Source organism: Mus musculus, chromosome 2, assembly GCF_000001635.26.
Source record: "Mus musculus strain C57BL/6J chromosome 2, GRCm38.p6 C57BL/6J".
Taxonomy (NCBI): Eukaryota; Metazoa; Chordata; class Mammalia; order Rodentia; family Muridae; genus Mus; species Mus musculus.
The window spans coordinates 70937944-70959153 of NC_000068.7; positions in this window are offsets into that span (position 1 = coordinate 70937944).

The following is a 21210-nucleotide window of genomic DNA, read 5'->3' on the forward strand; positions in this document are numbered from 1 at the left end:
GGTGCTCAATTAATTCCAGATTCCAGTCAACAGGGTTCAAACATCAACTGTTCAAAAATCTGCAAAACAGATCATGTGGAATTGGCTATGTAAATAAGAAAAGGGGTGAGTGAGTCAGAGGCTGAGTCTCGGACAGTACAGGAACACTGGAGGACAGCAGAGGAGAAGACAGGGTCAGATGTGCCAGGCCAGATGGGCAACATTTTTATTTTGCTGGCTAGAATCTCAAGGATGTCCTCAGCCAATGTCTATGGTCATTAGTCTATCGTCTCTATTGCCAAGCTCATTCCTACGAGGCTGTGGCTGTCTTCAAGCCTCTGCCCGACCCAGAGTGGGACTTCTGTAAGTATGGCTCAAATAGTATTTTCTTAAGTGAATTGAGGTGAGGAAGAAGTAGAGAAATAAGACAAACAGCTGTGTGCTCCAAGCCTGTGAGGCTTTACCTACACCCTCTGAGTTTTCACTTATCTCAAAAAGACATTCCTATATTTCTATTTTGGTTTCTCCTTTGACCCATTGTTCAATTGGCGAGTGTGCCGCTTAATTTCCCTAATATTTGTGTCTCCCAGATTTTCCACAGAGAAAGGACAATGCTAAAGTGCCTCCATTTGGGAGACCCAAGATGAACCCTGCTTGGAGCGGACATCGGGACACGATCGGGTAGGCAGGTTTCCCAGTGAGTGCTCTTCCTTGAGCCCTGCAGCATACCCGGCAGAGGGCACAGACGGTCCCTGCCATTTGTGAGAAGCCTACACGAGGTCTCGGACACAGGAAGTGTGACATCCAACAGAAGCAGGATCATCCTAGATAAAAAGTTACATCCATATCCTGACAGTTTGTGGGGAGAGGCTGGTAGCTCTTTCAGAAAGATCTCAGTGTGCTCACGTATAAGATGGGGCTGATCGTCACACCTGCTTCATAAGAACGGCGATACTTCATAGCAGACACGGCACCACAGAAAGGCTCTTTTCTTCTGAGCTGGGGTCTGTGATCACGACTTTCCTCATGTTTCGACAAAAGCGACACTTGACTAAAGCGACATAGGCAAGGAAGGGTTTGATGTAACTGGTATGAGGAGTCGGCACACGCGGTGCGAGGGAGTGGCAGCCTAGCAGCAGGAACATAGGCAGCACGCGGCAGCTGGTCCCTTCGCATCTACAGAAGCAATGTGTCAAACATTTTGGCATGTAACACATATGAGTGTGCATATTGTATTTTAAATGATCACACATACACACACACGCAACTGGCCAACTAATGGATAGGTTCATAATATGACGGCATTCTGGGAGATGGTAGAAGGCAGGAGGTGGGGCCTAGTTAGAGGAAATAGGTCACTGGGTTACCCTCTGGAAGGCTGTGCTATGACTCCGCCCACTCCAGCTCTCTCTGTTTCCTGTCTACCATGCGATAAGCAGCACGCCCGCTATGCCTTTCCACCCTGATGACCTTTGTCACTGAAGGGCCTGAAACAATAGGGTCAAGTGGCTTTAACTGAGACCTCTGAAACCATACCCTAAAACAAATGTGTTCTCTGTGGGTTTATTTCTGTCTGGGCTGTAGTGCAGCTAAATGGGAAAGTGTTTGCCTAGCAAAGACAAGTTCAGGTATATGCACTTAGCACACGCACATCTCCCCAGCTGTATCATGCCTGTGCAAATGTGATCCCTTCACGGTCAGCAGCCCCACTGTGGTGTTTGCTGTTAGGAATTCTACCCGAACTCGACTTCTGGCCATTTGTGTCTGCTGTTCCCACTGCCAGGAAGGCTTTTCCTTTAGTCCTTGGCCTAGGTGAAAGCAAAGCTCTTTTGGGCCCTTTTAGCTCTCAGCTCAGATGTCTCCGTCTCGGGGAAGGAGCGACATGCTTGTCCCTGAATGACCCTGGCACCTTCTCTCCTTAGCCTTGTTTTATCGCTTTTCTTGCACTGACAACAACATAAGCTGCTTTTTTGCTAAATCGTCCTTTACTGGGTTTTGTCTCTCCAAAGCTAACAAGCACTTAAGGTTTATGAGTGTAGCAGGGCCGTGTGACTATTGGAAAAGCTTCATGTGAGTTCATGTACTCACACCAACTCTCATGCCCCTTGGAGAGTTAAGGACACTAAGGTGTGGGCGCTGAGACTCGAGAATCAGTCAAAGCCACCAGGTCACTCCAGGGGAGAGTCAGCATTCAAACCTAGGAAGTAGTGGGGGTTGGCAGCAGATCTGATATTAAAGGTTCCTGATCTTAAGCCCCAGGATGCTAATAAAAATACTGGCTGACATTTACTAAAATCTTCCCATACTAAACTAGCACTCAGGGGTTGAAACAGGACAATCACAAGTTCAAGACCAGCCTGGGCTACCTAGTGAGACTCTGTAAAGGTTCTTTTTGATAGTCAACAGTATTTAGAATGGCCTAGGAAGCAGATTTCTGGGTGTGTTTATAAGGGTGGTTGGGAAGAGGATTAACCAAGAGAAGATTCTCCCTCAATATGGGCAGCACCACCCTACGCTGGGGCAGCTGTAGCATTAGCCTGAAGCAGATCGTCGCTGGTAGAAGGTTTTGAGCTTTTTGTTTGTTTGTTTGGGTGAGTGGTGGGGGAGGATTCTCTATGAAGCCCTGGCTGTCCTGGAACTCACTCTGTAGACCAGGCTAGACTCAAATTTAGAGATCCACTTGTCTCTGCATCCCAAGTGCTGAGAATAAGGTGAGTGTCACCCCTGCTGGGCCACAGAAGCAGGGGAAGGAGAAGGTGGCAGGTAACTTCTTAGAAGCCAGAGAAGCATGCACATAATTCAGACAAGCATGCTGGGGCCTTCTGCATGTGGAGAAGTCTAGATCTCCAGAAGGCTGAGTTCTGTGGAGAGCTGCTGACAACGTTGGTCTGCAGCCCTCAGATGCTAGACCCTGGAGCCTTATTTTCCTTGTCTCCTTCCTAGACCAGCCATAAATAATTTTCAATGCCGAGATTCCCACAAAAATTCCCCGTGGTTTCTCTTCGTCTGGCACTCCAACTTGCACGTTGCGATTCCCACTGGCAATAACGCCGGCATCTGCTCTCGTTACCCGCACTGTTTGCAAATGCTTTGAGACCAAGTCCTTGATCACTACTCCAAAGTTCAACTTCTGCTCTCCAGGAGCCAAAACACACACTACGTTATCCAGTTTAAATAGTTTCCGATCGTCGTCTGGGTGGCAAGCTTCATCAGCTCCCCGTATTGGCATTCTTCTTCTTCACTGATTTTAATCCTTTCTGTTCACTCACTGGAGGGGAGATTAACTTTGGTCTGAAACCACATTAACTTAGCCATTCTGAGCTTCATTCCCTTGCACCTATGGTATTGGAGACACAGTTCACACACTCTCAGAGGCAAGTCATTGGAGCCCATCTATTTGGCTTTCCACTCTCTGGCCTAAGATGTGTACAAAAACTTACTATGAATGAGCATTTTCTATAGGTTAGTTTCTGCCATCTCTCTAGCTTGAAATATGCATGGTTTTTGGTGGTTTGTGTGTTTATAATGTGTGTGTGGTTTGCTGTTGGTTTGGGGGTTCTAAGTGTATTTATTTACATATGCCTTTGGGTTCGTCTCGGTTTGGTTTATAGCCTCTCCTGAGTCACTTAGTTCCTCAGTAGAGATGGGTATGTCATGCCGAGCAGTGCTAGGCAGTGACATTTTTATAAGAAGTCCTTTAGGCATACACACTGTTTTTCTGGCCTTGTGAGAAATACACACACATATGCTTAGGCACGCGTGTCAGTACACACACATGCACAGCTAACAAAAAATTAAAACCACATATATAGGAAGATGCTCTCCCAGACCCGACAGCCCACAGAAGCCATATCTCCACTGTCAGGAAAGCTCTCCTCAGTGTTTCAAAGATACATATGCATTTATATGAATAGCAGGGGAAATCATATGTTGAGATGAAACTCATTAATATTCTTATGCTTCTAATGGAGCAACGTTCTGAAGGCTCGCCTGAATCAGTTGCTATCGTGGGCTGAGAAATCCATTTAATTTTCATGACAACTCCACGAGGCAGAACTACTGTGGTCCTGTTTACCGGAGAGAGCACAATGACTCAAGCAGGATTTCCCAGGCAGATTCGGGAAGAGGGTACAACCAGGCCGTTCACAGAAGATAAAATGGCAATTGCACAGAAAGATGTTCAAGAGTTCTACTAAGCAATGAAATGTAAATTAAGCCCTTCAGTCCATTTCATCCTATACCTGCGGGGGATTTAGTTAGCAGGTCACTCTGAGACACAATGGCGACAGGTCAGTCAGTGTAAGCTTTCAGGTAAGCCTTTATTAAATTGTAGGAATAATAACTCTCCCAGGAAGCACGCTAGAAATTTCATCTTAGAAAGTTCATCCAAAAGAAATGTCCAGATGAAACAGAGCTGGTGGAAATGAAGATAGTCTAAAGAGACACTTGCATCTGTCAATCTATCAGATGGCTAAAACAATACCCCACCCCATCCCCATATCCCACTCCATCCCAAAATAAGAACTTCCCAAGAAATCTCATGCTAGGAGAAGAGTACATAGGAGAAGGGTATCTTGTCTCTTGGAAAGATATTTCACACAACTCTAACAACTTGTCAGACCACTTTATAGGATGAGACAGATACTCAGACAAACACGGGTCCATGGTAGGCAGAGCCCCGTGTGAACTGCTTTGACTACATATCTTTGGCTTCCTACTTAAACTTTGATCTCACTTCAGCACCCAAAATATGGACTTCAGGGGCTTACTGGGCCTCCCTTACCCTCTTCCTAGTGTGACCACACAAAATAAATCTCCTTTTCCTAGTTTTTACATTTAATTTGGCTCTTATAATTGGCCCATTGACTTGGCTGGGTATGACTCAGGGCATAGGTTGTGGTCCCCCAAGTTTGATAACAAAAGGAGTAAAAAAAATCTCCTGCTGCATTCTTTATGTTATCAGATACCGAGAGCAATCTACACTTTCAAATACAGGCAATATGTTAATAAGCCTCGGAACATCAATGAGCCAGGATGGCACACAGGAACCACCTGAGCACTGACTGTCATTTATGAGCGATAATGGAAGCATTAAAGGCCTATGCAACAGCAAGGGAAGCAGTGTAAGCATAAAATTGTGCCTGTTTTATGATCATAACTATGCATAATTATATGTACATATGTTCAAGGAGCAGCATGGGTCATAAATGGAGACCCCTGCGTGTCACATGGCCTGTGGTGAGTCCATTTTATTGTCTTCCACATGTTGAAAAAACAAGAATGGGGACAAAAAAGACGGTGGTGTTATGATGTTATTGTCTGTGGGTAATACATGATTCCCCTGAGAGGTCATATCTTGTTTTTTTTTAATATTTATGGGTATTTTGGCTGCACATATGTTTGTGTGCCATGTTGCATGCTGTGCCTTCGGAAGCCAGAAGATGAGACTGAATCCCCAGGGACTGAAGTTGCAGGAGGTTGTGAGGCTCCAAGTAGGTGCTGAGACCTAAACCCAGCTCTTCTGGAAGAGCAGCAGCCAATGTAGGCCCAGCCAACTCTTCAGTCCCCTCCCCGCCCCAATATTTGACTTTGAGAGTTGGAAGAGACTTTCCTAGGCTCATGGTACAGCTTTCTGGTTGTCCAAGCAACACGGTGAGGAAGGAAGGACTGGGTTGCTCAATGGCACATATCTAATCAGCAGCCAGAACTTACAGTTCTAAAACCCTTCCCAGCGTCCTCAGGCTTTTCTTGCAGGGAAGTTAAGTTGTTTGGCGGGCCCCATCTTGAAATACTTTGTATGAGTGAAAACTTATCCACCACCTGGAGGAAACTTTAAAACAAGAGTACTGTCTTACTCACATCTAGACAGGACACATTGTGTGTATTTTTGGCACTTCGAAAACTGTCAAAATATTTATAAGGAAGATGACAATAGCAATGAGGAAGCCGCCAGTCATTTTCTCATGACAAAAGAGGAGAAACTCAATTAAGATTTGATACATTAATTAAATTTCATCTTTAAACACTTGTCTTAGTCAGGGTTTCTATTCCTGCACAAACATCATGACCAAGAAGCAAGTTGGGGAGGAAAGGGTTTATTCAGCTTACACTTTACACACTGCTGTTCATCACCAAAGGAAGTCGGGACTGGAACTCAAGCAGGTCAGGAAGCAGGAGCTGATGCAGAGGCCATGGAGGGATGTTTCTTACTGGTTTGCCTCCCCTAGCTTGCTCAGCTTGCTTTCTTATAGAACCCAAGACTACCAGTCCAGAGATGGCACCACCCACAATGGGCTAGGTCCTCTCCTCTTGGTCACTGATTGAGAAAATACCTTACAGCTGGCTCTCATGCAGGCATTTCCTCAAGGGAGACTCCTTTTTCTGTGCTGACTCCAGCTTGTGTCAAGTTGACACACAAAACCAGCCAATACAACACTGAAGAAGTTTTCTCACACTAAGAAAATCCTCCCAACTTGGCAAAAACTAGTCTCTGGAGTAGAAATCAAGAGTATGAGCTGATATAGAAATGTTTACACAGCCTTGAGGAGAGGCTCCCCGCCTTATTTGTGACCACACAAAAGAAACCACCTCGAGAAACCCCCTCTGGAGAAGTAGAGGTAGGTAGGAGAATTGAGAGTTCAAGGCCAGCTTGGACAGAATAGCAAAAATCAGTGTTAAGGTAACATATACAACCATTAAAAAAAGAATGTCCCCAGGAAGAGGAACCCATGTGGCTCATGAGATGTTCTGCATGTGAGAGCATGCCTGGGTGATTAAAGAAACCAGCATCAGGTGATCTAACCATTCTCTTCCATGTTTTCTGAGATAGGGTCTTTCCTTGCACACAGAGCTTGCAGATTTAGCTGGAGTGGTTGGCCAGTGAGTCCCAGAATCCTCTTGTCTTTGCCTCCCCAGCACTGGAATAACTGGTGTGTGCCCCATCAGACCCATGTCCTCATGCTTTCGTGCCAAGCACTTTACAGACTTAGCCACCTCCTTTGCTCAAGAGGTTCTCTGCTCTTAAGCTCTCTTTAGATTAGAATAGATTCCCAGGGGGCTCCAGGACAGATACGGAAATGCTGAAGAAGAGCTGGAAGATGCTCATTAGTGGGGTTACCAAAGTTGTTCAGTCGAGAAGCAGAACATGAAGTCAACAAAGCTGATGAGCAGGAAGTATGCAAAAGAACTCAGAGCTCGCTGCCAAGACCACAGTACGCCTAAGTGCCTGGCTTGAGCACTGTGAGGCCAAGGAGACTTCCATAAAACAGCAGCCGCAAAGGGTAGCTAAGGGACAGCCATGCCCCGGGGATCTGCATGTCACCCTTAGCAGAGCAGGTACCATATCAGGTATGTGCACCTGGGCAGGAGCCCTGCAGTCTCATTAAGTCTGGTGGGAAGCTCAAGAAAAAACCAGTGAATAGAGAGGTTCAAAGAGCTGCCAAGGAAACTGAAAATAAGGGAAAAATTAGTCAAGAGGTGGTGGTACATGCTTCAAAACCCAGCACTTGGGAGGCGGAGGCAGGAGGATCTCTGAGTTCAAGGCCAGCCTGGTCTACAGAGTGAGTTCCAGGATAGCCAGGGCTACACAGAAAAACTTTGACTTGAAAAAACAAACGAGAGAGAGAGAGAGAGAGAGAGAGAGAGAGAGAGAGAGAGAGAACAAGAGAGTTTTTATGAGGAGAACTCACTTCTTGTAGAGTCATGTTATTAGATGTTTAGGACAAAAAATACTCAAATAATATCATTTACCTCTGCCCTCAACAACTCTAAGGTAGTTTATAATTCGTAGAATTCTAGGCTATTTTCCTTTAAGTTACAATTCAGTGGCTTTCAACTCTAACTGTATGTCAGAATCTCCCACATGATAACAAACGCGATTGCCAAGGTCCTAGGATCTGAACCTAACAGTAGACCCAATCAGGAACGTGTCTGAAGCATCCTAGATGGTTCTATAAACAAGCTAGGTAGAGAGCCAGTGTCTCTTCAGCAGTGAGAATCCTTCCATGATTCTCATTTCAATGTGTACACAGTCACCTGGGGATCTTGTTAAAGTGCAGATATTGGTTTGGTTGGTCTGCTGGGGACTGATGTGCTGAACGGCTAACAACCTCTCCTGGTGATGCTGATACTATGTTCAACTGCTTCTGATTTTAGAAAGACTTCAAGAAAACGAGGGTAGACAATAAATTATTGAGTGGAGTGGACAGAAACAACAAAATTATAAAATTTTCAACGAAAAGCACAAACTAGGGAATGTATATGGCTTTTAAAAAAAATAGCCTATGGCCTTAGCTAGACGGTTGAAAAACAATGGAATGACCTCTCTCTCTTTTTTTTTTTCCAAAAATTCAGCATGGGATTGCTGTGGTCTGAAAGGTTGTAGACCACACCTCAACCACCAAAATCAACTGTTGAAAACATCTATGTATTGAAGACATAGTCTCACTATGTTGGCCAGGAGCTGGTCTCCGGAGGGCTCAAGTGGATCTTCTGCCGAAGCCTCAGAAGTAATTGGGACTACAGACATGCACCCTGGCCTTCTATGCTGAAATTCTAGTCTCTGAAGTGATGTTTGCAGGCAGTGAGTAGGTAAGGAGGGTGAACAGTTTTCATGCTTTTATAAATAAGTCTGAGGAACTCATTATCCTTTCCACTATGTGAAGGTAGCCAGAAGGAGCCTATGAACTGGGCTTCCATCTAACACCAAAGCTCCTACATTTTTTTTTAAAAATGTGTATGGATATTTTGCCTGCCTGCATGTTTATGCATCATGTTTGTGCCTGGTGTCCTCAGAGGGCAAAAGAAAAAGGATGTTGGAACTGGAGTTATAGACAGTAGCTGTCATGTGGCTGCTGGGAATGAAACCCAGGTCCTCTGCAAGAGCAGCCAATACTCTTACCATTGAGCTATCTCTCTAGCTCCTTTATACTAGAGAGGACAGTTCCTCAAAATCTGTGAGAAGGAAATCTCTTCTGTTGCTAAGCCACCCAGTAAGTGGTGTTTTGTCATAGCAACGCAAATGGACTAAGCCAATGATCTAAATATCTTGCTGTTTATTCCAGAAGTGGCTATTACATCATGTGTGAGGCCTTGGGTTTGACTCTGGCACCACAAACAAACAAAGAAAACAAAAACAAGCAAACAAAAAACCAGAAGTATCTACTGTACATGACACTTCCTAGGACCAACCTTTTGGCAGTATGTATAGAGGTCACATTTGTGTTGAGATCCCAGGAAAGCTGAAGGGAAAGGGGAACACAGTTTTGAAGAGAGGCGCAAGATCAGAAAATGGAAGAATTTCATCTTGGCCAGAGGCAAGAGGCTGAGAGCTGAGCAGATATAACATCTAGAACCCTTCACTTCCAACCCCTCAATATACGCTGTGTTCTTTCTATGTTTACCCAGTATCATGTGTGTGGAGTAAGGGGGAATTAAATTGAATACCTTGGCTTCAAGCCTTCTCTACTTGCTCACTACCCTGACCATGAAGGCTGCTGGAAGGCTGACCTGTTCCAGGTTTGCTTAGTGAATGGCTATGCTGATCCCAGAGCACACCTGGGGTGGAGGGCTAGCAGTCATGTGGTGGAGGCAGCCTGAGCTCTCTGGTGGCTCTTGGTTGTCTGTTGCTGTAAATCACCATGATCAAAAGCAACACTTTACTAAGGAAAGCCAGGGCAGGAACTTAAGGCAGAGAGTAGGAGGCAAGAGCTAAAGCAGAGGTCATGGAGGGGTGCTGCTTACTTGCTTGCTTCCCAAGGCTTGGTCAGCCATCTTTCTTATACATTCCAGGACCACAAGCCTAGGGGTGATACTGCCCACAGTAGGTTAACCCTCCCACAGCCTTCCAGAAAACAAGAAAACACCATAGACTTGCTTACAGACCAACATGATAAAGGCTTTGTCTCAGTTAAGATTCCATCTTTCCAGATATGCCTAGGTTTGTGTCATGTTGACAAAACCAATTAGTACAGTGACAAGACTTTATACCAAATGCCAGCAGAGTCCATGTGGGTTAGGCATAGTGAGGCAGTAAAGAATGGTGGTGAAGAGAATGCTGAGTACACATTGTGGGTGGAAAGGCTAGAAAGCAGCAAGGACATGATTGTGGAAGGCTGGGATGCACATGGGGGCCAGTGTAGGGGTGGTTCTGATGCTAAGGTCCTGTTCCCCAATTGGTTCTTGATCTGTCAGTAAAGAAGCCATGGGCTAAAGGCAGGACTTCTGGGTTCCTGAAGGCAAGCAGATAGATGCTGGAGAGAGAGAGAGAGAGAGAGAGAGAGAGAGAGAGAGAGAGAGAGAGAGTTAGTTCACCCTGCTTCTTTCTGATGGAGAAAAGTTGACCAGCCATGTGAGATCTAGGAGTGGCCACACAGTGGTCAGGGGAGTTTAGCAAGGACTAGATGTAACTGAGCAACTAAAGTTTAGTGCAGGAAGGAGGTGCAGAGCTAAGAATATTGTTAAGGGCATGCTTTTCCAGGTGGGAGATAAGAAGTACCCAGCAACCGTGTCAAAAGGCAAATTGAAACTGAACAACTGTGTGTGTGCCTTCTATCCGTGGATTCAAGAAAAGCTGGATGAGGGCTGGTAGCACGCAGCACAGTCTGGAGCTTAGGCAGGGTAGCAAAGATACACGCAACAGGCCAGGTTTTTATTTTATTTTATTTTGGTTTATTTCAAGAGGGTTTCTCTGTGTAGCCCTGGCTATCCTGGAACTCACTCTGTAGACCAGGCTGGCCTCGAACTCAGAAATTCGCCTGCCTCTGCCTTCCAAGTGCTGGGATTAAAGGTGTGCACCACCACGCCCGGCTCAGGTTTTTATTTTAAATGTAAAGCACATGTTAGCATAGTACATCCCACCTTAGTCATTTTGTGATGTGCACCTCAGTGGTGCTCTGTGCACTCACTCCACTGCTGTGCTGTCATGGCCACTGCCCATCTGTAGAGCTGCTTCATCTTACAGAATAAAAACTCTGTGCTTTTCATCTCATGTAAGTGGAACAATACTATATTTTTTATGATTAGTTCATTTTATATATCTTTAAGGTCCTCCCATCCATTGTGTAGAAGTTAGATCTGGTTCCCCCAGCCCCATGCTCCCAGAAATGAGGCTTAGACTCAAGATATATTTACAGATACCTTGGCCATATAGCTAGGCTCTTTTCTGACTAAATATATCCATAATAAATATGGGACTAAAATATCCCATTTATTTTAACATACATTCTGCTACACAGCTGATTATCTGTGTTCAGGTACCATGCCCCTGTCTTCTCATATCTTCCTGGGTGAATCTTCTATACCTGGCTCTATCCCAGAATTTTTTCTGCCTTCTGGATGTCCCACCTTCTATTCTACCGTTTCTTATAGGCCATAGTTTGTTTTTGTTTTTTTTTTAATTGGCAGGTGATGCATCTATGCAATACTCAAGATATTCTCTCTATACTGTCATGAGTTGGAATTTTTTCTTTCCTCTCCCCTGTAAAGACAAGATCTCATATAGTTTAGGTAGGCTTCCAACTTGCTATGTAGCTTAGGATGGCCTTCAACTCTTGATCCTCTACCTCTGCCTTCCAGTGCTGGGATTACAGGTGTGTAACCCTCTGAGGCTTCCATTGCGGTAGATGGGTATGTTGTTTATTCATCTGTCTGCTGACAGTAACTTGATATGTTTCCACTTTATGAACACTCTGAGTAATGATATTATGAACATGGTTACAATTTGGGGCTAATATGAGTAATGACACTATGAGCTTGGTGTTTCAGGAGCTCTTCAAGACTTTAATTTTTTTTTTCCTCTTGAAAACATAGCCAGAAATAAAATCTCTGGATCTTACAGAAAGCCTATTTTTAATCTTTACAGGTACCACAGTACCATTTTCCATTTCTACTCATACCAAAAGTGCAAGACTTTCTAATGTCTCCATGTCCCCTACAACCCTAACTTCTTTCCCTTCTCCCCCATCTCCTTTACTCCTCCCCCTCTTTTTACTTTCCCCTCTGCAGGGAACTGAACCCCAGGCCACATGCTAGGCAAGCATTCAATAACTGGGTACTTTTTTGTTTTAGATTATGTGTCTCTGTAGGGGTGCACGCCTGCTGAGTATAGGTGCCCTTCAGAGGCTAGGAGAGGGCATTGGATTCCCTGGACCTGGAGTTATAGACGTTATAGAGTTAAAGCACCTACTGTAGGGTGCTGCACTCAGGTCCTCTGTGAGAACAGCTCATGCCCCTGAGCCATCTCTCCAGCCCCGTGCTTCCCACCCTTTTGATAGTCATCATTCTAATGGGTACCAGGCATTGTCTCACAGTGGCTTTGATTTTTTTTTCTAACAATGAGAACATTTAAACAATTTTCATGTTATTGGCCTTTATTTATATATTCTTTCTGAAGACATGTTCACTCAAGTCCTTTGCCTAATTCAAATTATTTGATCGCTTCTTTTTGGAGACAGGGTTTTATTACATAGCCTAAGCTGGCTTCAGATTCCCAGTCTTCCTGCCTCAGCTTCCTGTGAGCTTAGACTAAAGGATGGGCCGTTCTGCCTGGTGTCTTTTGCTTCTTTTCTAATTGAGTGATTTCTAGTGTTGAAATGTAAGGGGATTTTGTTTGCTTTTATTTGTTGTTGTGTTTACATAGGGGAATTCTGGCTTCTGAATCCCTTTCAGATATATTATTTGCAAATATTTTCTCCTGTCCCGTGGCCCACCTTTTATATTACTAACCCAAACCTTCACTGTCATGTTGTGCCCCAAAAGGTACAAACTGTGACTGTGCTGTGACCTGAGCTGTCTGGTTTTTCTTTTGTTGGTTACTTTGGCTAAATCCCTGCCGAGCCTAACGTCAAATGACTTTCCTTTACTCCTTACCTAACCGTCTTATAGTTTAGATTTTAATTTTTTTAATCTCCCTTTGTATTTCCCTATAGGAAAGATCCAACGTCCTTGTTTTACGTGCAGATAGCCACAAAATGTTGAAAAGACTATCATTTCTCTCTCGCTCTTTTTTAAAGACTATCATCTCTTTGTTGATTTTTTTTTCCTCTGTCAAAAATCATATGGCTCTGTGTGCACAGTTTTATTTCTGGACTTCAGAAAAGCTAGTGTTTGAGTTTCTGTAAGGGTTGGGCGATAACTGCGAGAGAGGTGCATGCTGACATGACCATCTCAGGTGAGTGGCGTATGGAGTGATGTTTTGCTACAGTCCTGAGAAGGATCTTGCAGATCTCATGCGAGTAGCCCAGATCCTACCTTACCTGTGTCTGGTTGGATGGCTGCTGAGGATGCTGCATGGGGCTGAGGTCCTGTGAGCAGAGCCCTTCAGTGTAGCAGGAGGTGATTCACGTGAGGGCATAGGAGACACAACTGAAAGGGCCCTGGGCACTGACAGTGGGTGCTATAGAAACTACCCTGTTAGGCTTTGGCTAGGTAGCACATGACACTTCTTCTTGAAGGGCTCCCAAAAGAGTCTTAAAAATAAATGGACTAGGATGACTAAATGCTGTGCTCAAAGGCTAGTGACTGCTGGAGACAGAGTAGGCGTTCTTAATCCCATCTGAGCCAGTGGGCATCCGTTCTGCATTACTGGCATCTAAGAACAAGGGCCTACCCATGCTTGTTGTGTATCCTGCGTCCTCCGCAGTTTCTCACAAATAGACGATTAATAAATACTTAAGTTGACCATAAAGCAAAGAAACAGAAATGACTTTATCAACTAAGAAAGACCCTTTTTACTGCTAGAGAGGGTTTCTCTGGACTGATAAATTATTGTTGTTGTTCTTCCAGTGCTCAGAATCAAACCAGAGCCTCAAAGTGTGGCATACAAGTTGTCTTAGGGTTTCCATTGCTGAGAAGAGATTCCCCAAGACCAAGGCAACTCTTATAAGGACAACATTTACATGAACTTACAGGTTCAGAGGTTCAGTCCGTTATCATCATGGCAGGAAGCTTCGCAGCATCCAGGCAGGCATGGTGCTGAAGAAGGTGCTGAGAGAGTTCCACAGCTTGATCAAATGGCAGCCAGGAGAACACTAGCTGCAGTATCCAGGCACCTTGGGCCTGCTTTGAACACTAATATTTTCAGAGTAACCACTCTTGGCCCTGAGGAACACTCAGCTAAGAGCATTGAGGGGGCACTGTGAGACACCTGTGGCTGGCATAACTAATTAGCATGCCAAAGTCTCATTTGTTATCAGAATTAACCAGACAAACCGCTTCATCAGCTAAGAATGGCCATGCATATTCAAACCAGTGCACAAATGCTGCACCCCTGAGTTACACCCACAGCTCTAACCTACACTATAAGATTCCATTTCTCTACTCAAAATAGACAAAAGTCTTAATCACTATCATATTCGTCATGGCTCATTAGGGAAGAACCTACAAAACACACACACACACACACACACACACACACACAGAGGCACACACACAGGTACATAGACACATACACCAAACAGTAGCAGCAGTGATAGAAACACCATGAAAGGATTCAGTATTCATCAGAGGGTTTGGCTCACACGATTATGAACATTCCCATGGCAAGTAGCCTAGAAGGTGGAGTCCCAAGTGTGGATGGTGGGACTTTTGGCCAAAGGTTGATGGTCTGAGAACTTGAGGGGCTGCTGGCACAAGTCCCAGAGAGCCAGTCTAGACGTCCTAGAATTCTGATGGAAGAGCTCTCTCTAGAAGAAAGAGCTGGCCTTTCCTCTGTTTTTGCAATTCTATCTGGGGACCCCAGCTGATGCCTTCCCACGCTGAGGGCCAATCTTCCCTATTCAGTTCACTGAGTTGCACCCCAATCTCCTTCAGAAATACCCTCACCCCCACACTGAGAGGCAAGGATTTGCCAGCTATCTAAGTAATCCTTAGTCAAGTCAAGTTAAAGTCTGAAATTAACCACCATACCACACTCTATAAGAATAAAAACGTGAGCTGGGCATGGTGGTGCATGCCTTTAATCCCAGCACTCGGGAGGCAGAGGCAGGCGGATTTCTGAGTTCAAGGCCAGCCTGGTCTACAAAGTGAGTTCCAGGACAGCCAGGGCTATACAGAGATACCCTGTCTTGAAAAAAAAAAAACTAAAAAAAAAAAAAAAAAAAAAAGAATAAAAATGCTATTACCAACCATATAAATCGTTAGTTAAGTACTGTCATCTCCTGGATGTGTGTTGAATTTAGTCCTTTAGTGTGCAGGTGAACTGTGTCTTCATTTACAGCTATGGACATTGAGGTCTGGAGGTTCTAAGTGTCTTGTATGGGTCACACTTCACAGCAGCAGCAAAGCTGCGGGTTTCTGCCTTGCAGGCCCCATGTTTCTGCTGAGAACTCTTTCTACTTCTTTCTACCTCAGAGTCAACATTCTTCTCCTCCAGCACGCTCTCCTTATAGGGTAAATCAGCACATGGTCTTCAGTGTCTAGTCATGACTCTTATAAACAAAACATTAATAATAATCTTTCATCTGTCTCTAGTTTTTCTCCCATGTCTACAAGTTTGGCACCAAACCAGCATTTAAAATATCATTTAGTGAAACACACACACATCTGTATATACATACATGCACATGTAAATACACACATCTATGCATACATACATGCACATACGAATACACACACACACACACATACACACATACACACAAAGTTGTTTTGAGACAGGCAGGTCTCTTAGATGATTTGGGAAGTCCTGGTCTAGAGCCAGCCATGTGTATGGAGAGCTGCTGGACTCCTCAAGCCACCTATTTATCATCTTAGCAAAGACTTTCATGCAGTGAAGTTCTCAGCACTAGCCACTAGTTACAACTTTGGAGTGCATTTCGTTTGTAGGCTTTGTGTTCTAACAGCTGGCAGAGTCCTCCCACCCCTAAGGCAAATGGCGGCAGCTGAGGTGCCCTGGGCTTAGAGATAACTGCTGAAGAGTAAGATAGAGCCTCTCTCTGATCAGACTCCTCAGTGAGGGCAAGGAGGTGGAAGAGGAAGAGGAGGAGGAGGGGGAGGAGGAAGAGGAGAAGGGAGAGGAGAAGGGAGAGGGGAAAGAATAGGGGAGGAGAGGGTAAGGGAGGGGGAGGAGGAAAAGGGAAGGGTGAGAAAAAAGGGAGAGAGGGGAGAAGGAAGGGGTGGGAGAGAAAAGAAAGTGAACAGGGTGGGATGGGGTGGAGGAAGTGAGAGCATCCTGAACTCTTGGTATGTGTGGGTGGCATGCAGAGGGACAGCAGCTGACTCAGGTGGCTGTGGTCCTCTCCTCTTCACTAAGAGGGGAACACCATGCCTAATGTGAGAATGAGTTAACCCTCAGCCACTCTTTCTCATAGACTGGTGTGCTCTGTAATTGGCTTTCCATGAAAACAGCCCTGGGATTGGCTGGCTCTGGGTCCTGATGCTGGGTTGAGTACTCAGAAGTGTTAGCCATCGTTTCAGGTATCTTAAGCAATTGTTAGTAGCAGGACCGATGTTCTAGCTTGCTTTCTTTTGCTGTGATCAAACACTGGCCAAAACAACGTGGAGGAGAAAAGGATTCAGGCTTATACTTCTACCTCACATTGCATCACTGAAAGAAGTCAGGGCAGGAGCTCGAGCAGGAGCCCAGAAGCAGAGACAATAGAGGAACATTGCGGACTGGCTCACTCATACGACCCGGGACAACCAGTCTGGGTGGCACTAACCACAGTGCTCTGGACTTTCTCATCTCACTCATTAGTCAAGAAGACGTCCTACAGAAATGCCATGGCCACTCTGATGGAAGAGATTCCTGGTTGAGGTTCTTTCTTTCTTTCTCTCTTGTCAAGTTGACAAAAACTAAGCAGCAGACTAACACCTGAGCCGCCATCTCTTCAGGTCTTAGTAGGTCTCCCTGAAATAAAAGTTAGGCAGGAAGCATAGATGGTACTTCTGGTCTTCTCTGAAAACTTGAGAGATGATGTAGGCTCCACCACGTGATCTTAACTATGGGTTATCCTGGGTTAATAATCACTTACCCTCCACTGACTTCCTGACAGAAGAACAGAAAATGTCCAGGCGCTTGGATGTTCCATTCTCCCGGATTGCTAACCTTTCCCCCAGGGAAGCAGCAACCCGGCTTTCTTCTTCCACTGGGCCTGAGGCGTTCCTTGCTTGGCCAATGATTCCTTCCCATCCCTTTGCTTAATGAACTCATGAATTTGACATATCACGGTGGGAAACAAGTTCAAGAGCTCTGAAATGGTGGGACTCAGAGGAGGGCACGCCTCTGTTGTGCTAAAAAAAAAAAAAAAACAACAACAACAACAAAAAAAAACTATCAAGAGCTGAATGCTCTACTTGCCATTTGTGTAGAACCATAAAATCAGGTAAACAGAAAAGAAAAAAAAAGCTTATGGGCTCTGCAGCTTCTTTGACTCTGTACCTCAGTTCCATCTCTCTCTACAAGCTCAGGCAGTGGGGGTGGGGTGGGGGTGGACGTGGCGATATCATTCAGTTCTGTGGAATTCAGTTGGGAGCCGCTCTTGCCCCGATCTTCCCTGACCTTGCGTTTCCCTTTGAGACACTGGAGCAGTACTTAGCTGATCTGTGGCCATGCCTTTCTCTCTCGAGGGCCCTTGCTTCTGCTGGTCACCATCTCTAGTAGCGGGCTCTGTACCACTCCGCTAATCTGGCATGCGTCTTCACCTGGATTTTTACCTACGCCGTGTGTGAGGTCTCCCTTGGTAGAGGTGACCCCTTGTGAATAGGTATTTATTTGCCATCTCTATTGCAGATCACCCTTTAGAAAGGTGACGCCCACTACCGACAGAGCGGAGCCCTCTGATTTGCTGCTCCCCACCCGCCCCTCTCTACTTCCTTTCCATTCACTATCCAACTTTCTCATCCCCAACTTCCAATGTAGAAAACAGCATAAGTGTTAATACCTGGATAGGCTCCAGCACATCTCTTTGGAAAGTTACAGACACAATAACAAACTATGAATACGATTCCTCCAGTAGGCTGATCCCAGAGGTCATTCTTTCTTCTCTTTTAAATAATTTTTAATAATTTTAGAATTATTTTCGATTGCTTTTAGATTTATTTATTTTACTTTACTTCATGCGAGTGTTTTGCCCGCGTGTATGTCCATGCACCACACGTGTCTGCTGCTCAAGGGGGTCAGAAGCAGGTGTTAGATGGCCTGAAACTGAAGTTACAGATGGTTGTGAGCCACCATGTGGGTGCTGGGAATCGAACCTGGGTCCTCTGCAATGGCAGCAAGTGATCTTAACCACAGAAGCCATTTCTCCAGTCCCACCCACTCCTAGTACATTCTATTCCTATGTAAACATCAATACGGAATAGAGTGGTACAACTCGAATAACACTGTGCCACAGTGAAGAAAGTATAGATGGCTTTTAAAACTTACATGACGTAAACTGGGCCGGGTGGCACACACTTTAATCCCAGCACTTGGGAGACAGAGGCAGGCAGATTTCTGAGTTCGAGGCCAGCCCGGTCTACAAAGTGAGTTTCAGGACAGCCAGGACTATTAAAAAACAAAAAAAAAAAAAAAAAAAAAACTTACTCAGGGACCTGGCATGGCCTCTGACCACAGGAAGGCTGCAAAGAGCCCGCTTTGTTTTCGAGACTCTCCTTGTGCCTATGCCCAGCTTCTACATCCCAGAGGAGAAACAGCTCTAATAATTTGTACTGGAAGGAGTCAAAGCTAGAGCAGGTGAAGTAGTGTAAAGCAGAGCTCATGGCGAGCATGCTAAAGTTCAAAGCCAAGGTGTGTGTGCGTGCATGCGCATGTGCGCCAACACTACATTATTCAATTACTATGCATCAATTAGAAATACAAATGTATACTTTTTAAAAGTCAAAGCTAAAAACAACAACAACAACAACAACAACAACAACAACAAACCTACGAGGGAAAGGTGAGCTTGCTGGCCCAGGGAAAGCACAAGACCTAATTCTCACTTCAGCACAGGACTGCTGGGTACCCAGCCCCTGCCACTGTAGGTGGCGAGCAAACCCCAGGTCCCGTTCGCTCAACCAAACTTTGAAGAGAGGAAACGAGCAGCCCCTGAAGTGGCAAATCTGTGTCCATGGCTGTTCCCTGCCCTAAAATAAGCAAGAGATCTGCAAAGGATTTCCTTGCACTATTTGGCCAGGGAAAGAAGCACCCGGAGGCGCGCGAGGACGACGGGAAGGCACACAGGGAAGGGAGTGAAAGAAGGCGACTTCTAATGATGCTTTGTTTCCCTAGTCTCCAGAGCCCAAGCGTTCTATTAGGAAAGAAAGCCACAAATGAGGAATGCCTAAGAATATACGCGTGTGAGGATGAGGACACACACCTTTCTGGATCCTGAATCTTACCTTTCATTTGGATTAAAAAAACAAAACAAAACAAAAAACACCACTAACAACAGAAACCCTATCTTCTAGAAATTCAAAGTGGATCGTGCGTATTAAAATAAATGAGCGCCGTGAAGGAAGAACTGTGAGAAGCGAGAAAAGTAATTACCCTTGGAGGCAGAAATTTTCCTCTTGCTTCAGGGCCGTGTGCTACGCAGGCAATTTCAGCCATTTTCTCTCAGGTGATTTTTAGTACTGAGTTCCCAGCGCTGCCCAGGGGTGCCGTGGTCTCGCTCACCTGCAGGAGCTGCATGCCGCTAAAGATGGATGGAGAGGGACCATTCTGTTAGGCAGGACAGGGCCTCGGGAGGGAGACATGTTACTCCAAGGAGGCAGAAATCAAGAGAAATGAGGCAGCGACTGCGTGATGCTGCTTGTGCTAAGTACTGAACAGTGAAAAAGAAAAATTTAAACCGCACTAATGCAATCAACTCAATAGCATCTCATCATTAATTTTAGGAACTCACAGCGTTTAGAGCAGTTTTCCCCAGTGAAAAGGCCTTAAAAGCCCGAAGGGTTAGTGCACCTCCCACGGTGGTTTTTGAAACAATCCTACTTGATATACAAAGATTAACTGAGGAAAACTTAATTGCTACTTTTTTTTTCCTGTAATGGACTAGGAAGTAGCTCTGAAAAGGAACTATAGGTTGAGAACATTGCCAAGGAATTTGTGTAAGTATAGCAAAATGCACATTTTTCCTGGATCCAGTTTCATTAGCCCATGTAGAAGAGATGAGGTTGGTGTTTGTTGGTGTCGGGGAACCTATCAAGGGTCATCTTCTTTGTAACATCTGAGAGCAAAGCTCCCTGCACCCCCCACCCACCCCCACCCCGGCGCCGGGGGGGTGGGCTCTCTGCTTTCCTTAGTAGCTGCTTGTTAAAGAAAATCATGTTTAAGACACAGAACACACAGAACACTGAGATGCCAAGTTCACAGGTATCTGGACACTGTGACTACTTCAAGTCCAATATTGATCCCACCCACACCCTTTCTGCAGTGCTCATCTGCCTCTCTCTAGCTCAGTGGTTCTCAACCTTCCTAATGCTGCAACTCTTTAATATAGTGCTTCATGCCGTGGGGACCTCCATCCATAAAATTATTTTCACTATTACTTCATTAACTGTAATTTTGCTACTGTTACGAGTTGGAATGCAACAACCAGTGTTTTCCGATGGTCTTAGGTGGCCTCCTGTGAAAAGGTCGGTTGACTCCAAGGTGGGGCTGTGCCCACCGGTTGAGAATCACTACTCTAGCTTCTCCTTCTTAAAGGTTAAGTGGTTGTGAGGCCGCAGGCAACAGAGAATCAATAGCTGTTGTTTTAAGTTCTTGGCCAAGCAGTGGCACCTGTAGCTTGCCTCTGACAGCTCCAGCGGCAGCTGAGGGTGGGCTGTCTTCAACCATCTGGAGATTTTAATGTGTTCCACCCATCTCATACCAATGTGTTTTGTCCAAGCTGGGTTTACTGTGCTCTGAGCCCTTTGAGGTGGTGTTCAGGGGAGCTGTGCTCTGTAGCCTCCTGCATAGGCCTCGCAGGTGTGCTTGTGTCTTTTCCAGCTGATGCTATTTTTCTTGACCTCGCCCCCCTCTCCCTCCCCCCCCCCCGCCCCCGTAGGCTCTCACCCGCACAGCTATTATCACTTGCTTGTTGCTGCACTTTGCTGATTCATACTCATAGGAAAAAGTAATTTTGTCTTCAACACCTCTTCCTTGTCATTTAAGGCCTATGTTAATGAAAGGCAGATTTTGGCACCTACTCTCCTCTATAGCTCTGAGGCCATAACACAGGTTTATTAAAAAAACGAAGATGCAAGAGTTCTTTTACTTCCATTTATATCTATAACCCCATGCAAACCAGCGTGCAGGGTACCTTT